The sequence below is a fragment of the Triticum urartu genome, chromosome 5A (assembly GCF_056163025.1).
Source record: "Triticum urartu cultivar PI428250 chromosome 5A, HENAU_Tu73, whole genome shotgun sequence".
Lineage (NCBI taxonomy): Eukaryota > Viridiplantae > Streptophyta > Magnoliopsida > Poales > Poaceae > Triticum > Triticum urartu.
In genome coordinates this window covers 269,325,044-269,332,355 of record NC_141877.1, presented here as the reverse complement: position 1 = coordinate 269,332,355, position 7,312 = coordinate 269,325,044, and positions in this window count along the sequence as shown.

Sequence of the window (7,312 nt, the reverse complement as noted above, 5' to 3'; positions counted from 1 at the left end):
ATGTTGCACAACCGCCTGGCTTTGAAGATCCAAAACATCCTGACATGGTATACAAGCTCAACAAGGCACTGTATGGCCTCAAACTAGCCCCTCGGGCCTGGTATGACACACTCAAATACTTCCTGAAGAGCAAAGGCTTCATACCTGGTTCCCTAGACCCCACTCTCTTCACGAAGACATATGATGGTGAATTGTTTGTGTGCCAAATATATGTGGATGACATTATCTTCGGCTGCACCAATCAGAAGTACAGTGAAGAGTTTGGATATATGATGCAAGAGCAATATCAGATGTCTATGATGGGAGAGCTGAAGTTCTTCCTCGGTCTTCAAATACGACAACAACGCAACGACATCTTCATATCTCAAGAGAAGTATCTCAAAGATTGCCTGAAGAAGTTCGGTATGCAATACTGCAAAGGCTTCACGACACCAATGCCAGCCAAACATCATCTGGGTCCCGACGACAATGGTAAAGAGTTCGATCAAAAGGTATACCGCTCCATGATTGGTTCTTTACTTTATCTATGTGCATCTAGGCCAGATATTATGCTTAGTGTTTGCATGTGTGCTCGATTTCAAGCGGCACCAAAGGAGTCGCATCACTTAGCTGTGAAGCGAATTCTTCGATATTTGGCTCACACCCCAACTCTAGGATTATGGTATCCAAAGGGCTCAGAGTTTGATCTGCTTGGATTCTCGGATGCTGATTATGCTGGTGACAAAGTTGATCGCAAGTCTACTTCAGGTACATGTCACTTTCTGGGACGATCACTTGTATGTTGGTCTTCAAAGAAGCAGAACTGTGTATCTCTCTCCACTGCTGAATCTGAATACATTGCTGCTGGATCTTGCTGCGCTCAGCTTCTGTGGATGAAGCAAACACTCAAGGACTATGGCATTCATATGAAGCAAGTGCCACTTTACTGCGACAATGAAAGCGCCATCAAGATTGCAAACAACCCAGTTCAGCACTCGAAGAAAAAGCACATTGAAATTCGTCATCACTTTCTCAGAGATCATGTTGTGAAGGAAGATATTGATATCATACACGTCAACACTGAAGAGCAATTGGCAGATATCTTCACCAAGCCCTTGGATGAGAAGAGATTTTGCAAGTTACGGTGTGAGCTAAATATCCTGGAATCCTCAAATGTCCTGTGATCAGGCACACATCCTAACCCTTATGCATATTGATGACTTAGATGTGCAACACACGAAGTAAAGTATATCTTCAATCAATGAAGATATACATTCTAAGTGTGAATACATTAATGTGGAATTTGACTTCGGAGCGCCACGATAATTGTGCGCCGTGTCTAGGTCTAATACTTCCTATACGGTGGGTAACGCCACCACCAAATGTTCTATTTTGAAGTGTTTCACTCATGGCGTTACATTTGCTATGTCTTCACATTTAGCTTGGCTTCAATCTCAACATATCTTCATAATTATCTTCACTATGTTGATTATATAGATATATATATATCTACTAGTGTTCTGTCCTCTACAGCATTCACTTATAGCTATGTCTTCTTGTTGAATCTTTTGAACTAAGTGAATGTGATTAGACCCTAACCTCTCTATGCTTTCTATCTCAAATTCTATCTCTCCAAATCATATGCATTCTATTGAAACTATCGAATGTCTTCTCTGCGTCCTTGTCAGCAGAAGATACAGAGACAACCATTAAGTCCGTTTTCAATGCTCATTCCTCCACATGAAACCCGGAGAAGTAGGAACGACCACCCGACAATCCAGGCGTGCGTGGGACGTGGAACAAACCCCAAAATTCCGCATAATGGCCACGTGTTCCTCAGATGCGAATCGCCAGGGGCACCTGTGTATTAACGCAGTGCCGCCCCTGTGCCTATAAATACACACTTCACAGCGGTTACTATCTCTTCTTCCACTCTCACACGAACCCTAGCGCCACCGCTAGCCCTCGATGACGCCAGCGACGAAGCGCTTCGCTGCCGCAACCTCTCCGACGCCGTCTTCACGCTGACCGCGGACATTGTCCTCTCCGCCATCGCCGTAGGTGTCCTCCGTCGCCAAGTTAGGGCACGGAAGATTGAACCGCTCGGCCTCATCTCCCACTCCGTCTAGCAGTTCTTAGTGTGGTAAATAAAACTTCCTTTTTACGGCACCGTTGATCCTATGGCTTTGTCACTTTCTACCACAAGCAGTTTCTATTCACTCAAGTTAGATCTCTCTCATACTGCATCTCATAACATGCCTAGTATATTTACTTATGCTTCACAAAGTAGTTAGATTCCTCACTTGTACTGATCTGTGGATTCGTACAAATCTGGAACCAACTCCTTATCTATGAGTGAATGTCTTCGCACGATGAGGTCAATGTCTTCTAAACTGATTTATCTTCAAAATCTTCTGAGAATGCATATGACCTCTTCCCCTTCCCTCACACCTTAATGCTGTCACAGGTACATGTCCGTGGGAGAATCCTTTGGTTCTCATAGTCTGCATTCATTTGCAGAATTTTTACAGCATCACATAAATTCTCCCGAAGCCAGTTCCTGTTTATCCAGCAAGCGAAAACCTTTGAAGCCTTTGAACGTGTTGAAGCCTTTCAGTTTAAAGTTTATGGCTTCAGAGAAATCAGCAAGGAAGGGTGGCAGAAAGTGTTGTGGAGAAACATCTAGAGATCTGCCAGATGACCTCTCAGAACTGTACAAGACAGATCCTGAAGAGGATTACAATCAGCGCAAGACCCGAATCCAATGGATTCGAAGATATTGGGCAGAACAATGGTTCAAATACCGATTTGTAACCCAGAAATATGCTGAGAAAAATGCCACCAAGAGACCGTGGGGAGACATCCTATACAAGAATCTTCTACCCAGGTCCAGAGATGAAGCCATTGAACAAGGCTTCTATCCCTGCATGGTCCGTGGGCCACAGCCTGCTGATGCACACCCATCGTCACTACTATGGTGTCGTGACGACAATCTGTTCAAGCGCAAATTCCAGTTTGCCCAGAACTCAGTGAAGCAAAACAAGAAGACATTGGGACTAGAGTTCAACCCTGGTCCCTCAGCTCCAAGGGCTGATGGCACACGAGATGCAGAACCCAATGTCATCGGTCCTTTCTACAACCTTGAAGGCCTCATCACCCACATCTTGGTTCAAGGGACTGCAGTGAATGAGCCTGCAGCTGACGCTGAATTAGATGAAGCGCCTGCAGCGCCGAAGACAAAGAAGCTGCAGAAGCCTAAAGCTTCTAAGCCTGCCCCTTCACCAAAAATCTCACGGGCGAAGCCACTGGCAACTGCACCTCCTGAAGACAGTGTGCAGTCCGAAGACTTATCACGCATCTCCAAGCCCCAGAAGGTCAAGATGCCTCTGCCTCACATCGGCCAAGAGCTAACAGCTGCTGCCATTCTGCGCAATGATGCCATCGATCTGTCAAGTGATGAAGATCTTGCAGATGACGCTCTTGAGCAACTCATCAAGAGCAAAGAAGAAGCAGAAATCTTCAATGATCTGCCTCTCTTTGATGTAACCATCATCCACAACTTCATTGACGAGTGGTTTGACACGCCAAACATCATCTTTGAAGATCTGCAACTACCCATTGGCCTCAGTGTCGCCTTCCAAGGCGCCATTGCTTCAGAGCTAGCTGTCGCCCAGCGCATTGTTGAATTGAAGCAAAAGATTGACTATGAAAAGGCTCAGTTCAAGAAGCATATGGCCAAGCTCAGCGTGCAAGAAGGGAAAAACTTCAAGACAATGATGCACGAGCTCAAGGAAGCCTTTGTAAAGAAACATGCAGAAGCTCAGGGTTCGCGTGAGCGCATGAAGGCTCTGGCTGACAGATGTGTGCAAGCCTACAATGAGGCTGAGAAGCGCAAGGCCCTTGGGCGTCCTGGCATCGACCCCAGGATGGCCGCAAAGAAGAAGAAGAAGCCTGCTACGGCTGAACCCGACGCACCAAGGCAGGAAGCAGTTCCCATTGTCTTCCCAACTAGACTGACTGGCTCGAAGCCAAAAAGCCGGTCAACCGCTTTAGAGCTCAAGAAGACGCGGACTGCTGAGGCTGAAGCCAGGAAGAGGAAACATCCTGAAGCCTCTCCTACTGCCCCCTCCAAGAAGAAGAGGAAGACCAAGAAAGATCGGGCTGCTCCCACAGAGCCTTTGATCGTTGAACCTATTTCTATGGTTTATCCTGACGCTGAACGTCAACTGACAATCCATGAGCCTGCTTCCACAGAGGCTCATGAAGCTGAAGACTTTCCAGCAGCTGATCCCATCGCTGCTGAAGACATTGGTCAACATGACCATGTAGAAGATGGTGCAGTCCTTCCTCAGCTCGAGAACAGCGAACTCATCAGCATTGGTCGTCCACTGACGCCAATTGCACAGAATGCTTCATGGGCGGATCGCCCACAAGAGGAAGAAGACCTTGAGGCCCAGCCAACTCCAACTCCACAGGCGTCGCCTGCATTGCGCAGGCTTCGCAAAGGTCCAAGGCCTCAAGTCTCTGCTGAAGACAATCCAGCTGCATCAGCCGCGGAAGAAGAAGTCCCACAAGTTGCCACTCCCCTGTCCCACCAAGAAGCAGTTCTCAAGGAGAACGTGATTGAAAATCTTGCGACTGCCACCACCACCAATGAAGCTAATGTGGAGCCCTCCCCAACAAAAGCATCAGAAGACAGCGAAGCCACTGATCTCGACACTTCTGTTCCTGAGGCTGCTGCCGGTCCCCAGTTCGACTATCATGTTGAGCACAGGCCTCAGGTACAGAAGCCAATCCCAAGATTGCCAAGGTTCCCAGGTCCTGCATCAGCACCTGGCTCCTTCAATATCAATGGCTTCAGAGTAGACAACACATTCTTCAATAGCTCCAGGAACCCCTACTCAAGGGAAAGGATATCATCTAATCGGTTCTGGAGCTATCCGCAGTGAAGCTATTACTCATGTATTCTTTACAACCAAGGTCGCATCTTCCCACACAAGCGCCTTGACATTGAAGCTATATCTGGTCTGCCCTGTCTGGAAGAAGCTCTGGATTGCTTCAAGGAAGTTGGACTGCTGCCGTTCATTACTGACCAAGAGTATTGGAATGAAGAGTTGCTGCTCCAATTCTATGCCACACTTCACATCCGCGGATATAGCAGAGATCCGAAAACTTGGGTCCTGGAGTGGATGACAGGAAACGTTCATCACGAAGCCAATGCCTTTGACATCATTGAGCTCACTGGTTTGCCCACTCCTGGCGATCTCTACGAGCATGGCTATCAGCTTCATAGTGAAGCTATTGAGAGCATCCTTCAGAAGCCTGAACCTGATATGAGTCAGATGCTCAGCATGATGAAGCCATTGCCCCAAGATGCTGCTTATCCACGGAGTTCTTCGTTGAAGACCTTGAGTATCTGCCAAGAACCATTTATCACATCATCAGGCGAACTCTCTAGCCCATCAAAGGGCACTCTCCACATGCCAAGCTTGAGGGTGCAATGAAGACTTTGGTCTTCTATATTCTTCATGGAAAATGCTTCAATGCACAGGACTCCTTCATTCACCAACTTGCTGCATCAGGCTCTGATCTGTTTGGCTTGAAGTTCTACGCCCCATGGGTAATGCGGCTGATCAAACTTCACTCCGCTATCTCATATCAGCCATCTGCTCGCAGTCATCGGATTTTTCTGCCTGATGTGGATATGTCTATTGAAGCCATCTATCCTGAGCCTTCCAAAGAACCTCTAAGTCTTCAGAATGCAGAGCATCAGAGTTTCTCTCAGAACATTGAAGGAGTCGAAGTAGTCACTCGTGTGTATCCTTTGGCTGGCACTACACGTGCACCACATCCTGCTTCCACTGAAGCCACTGATAGTACAACTGCTCCACGACCCAAGAAGCGCACTCGTGTTCTCAACAACCGAGAGCTTCTTGTGGCTCTTCATCAGAAACAGGATAGGCATCATGACTGGCTGAAGCGTCAGATGAAAAGCCTCTTGGTGGATGTTAATCGCGTTCACAATCTTGCCACCAAGAATGCCTTTGTTGCCCATGAAACCTCTCACCACACATGGAAAGGGCTAACACTGATGTGTTCTGAAGATGATCTTCAAGAGGATGGCTTCACTGAGCGTTTAAAGTTTGACTCCACACCTCCTCGAAGGGCTGTGCTGCTACGAACTCCATCCCTTGAAGACTCTGAGTTCTCTTCCTCTGCTACAACTGTGACTACCAGAGTTATCGAGGATGAAGACGATGCTACTTCACCGCCACCTCCTTCAGCACGCTTCGACTCTGCTCCAAGCTCTTCAGCACCGCCAAACACCACCAACGACCCTGCCACTTCACCTACTCCTCATGGGAACGAGTAGATGCTCTATGTCTTCAAACCTTTTTGGTCCTTACTGACAAAAGGGGGAGAAGCATATGAGGTTGATAGTCTTCAAGCGGGTCCATATGGGCGGGTGCTTTATATTTTGCTTCGTGATTACAACTCTCGTTTTGCTACATTTGGTTTTTTGAGTTGTAACACTTAAACTCGATGGTTGTCTTCTACTTATCTGCCACCTTGTTTTGCGATGATAAATTCCGCATGTGCGATGATAAATTCCGCACTTAGATCATTCTGCAGACGTCCATTTTCCATTATGCATGTCATTATCTTCATATACCTTCACATGCATAGTGGATTGTCATCATAAGTTGAAGTGGATCTCCACAAGTACAACCTGCCATGTGCATTTGCATTCCAAAAGCAAATTACTAATATGCACATCTTCAGGGGGAGCCCTTGCAACTTATGAAGACTATTCCTTATCCTTTACAAGTTCACAGATTATATTCCCCGTTGAAAACTTCAACTAGTTTGTCATCAATCACCAAAAAGGGGGAGATTGTAAGTGCATCTAGTGCCACCCCTAGTTGGTTTTGGAGTATTGACGACAAACCTAGTTGAGGGACTAATGTGTCTGTGAGAATTGCAGGATAACACAGGTAGAAGTCCCTCATTGATTCGGTTTTCCTACCAGAGATGACCCCTAAAAATGTATGAAGACATTGAAGTCAAAGGTGGTATATGAAGATATTCACATTGAAGACTATGACAAGAGAAGACACCACATGAAGCCTATGGAGCTCGAAGACTTAGATCTTTCGTAGTTCTCTTTCTTCTGTGTTGAGTCATAGGAACCACCGTACTATTAAGTGGGGTCCAAGAGAACCAGTCAGAATGACTGCAGTGATGCCTAACCAAAACCTATGTCTTCGAGTGAAGACTATGAGAGCGAATCTTGTCCAGAGTCGGACAAGTCAGCTTTGCTTGCAGCCCAAGT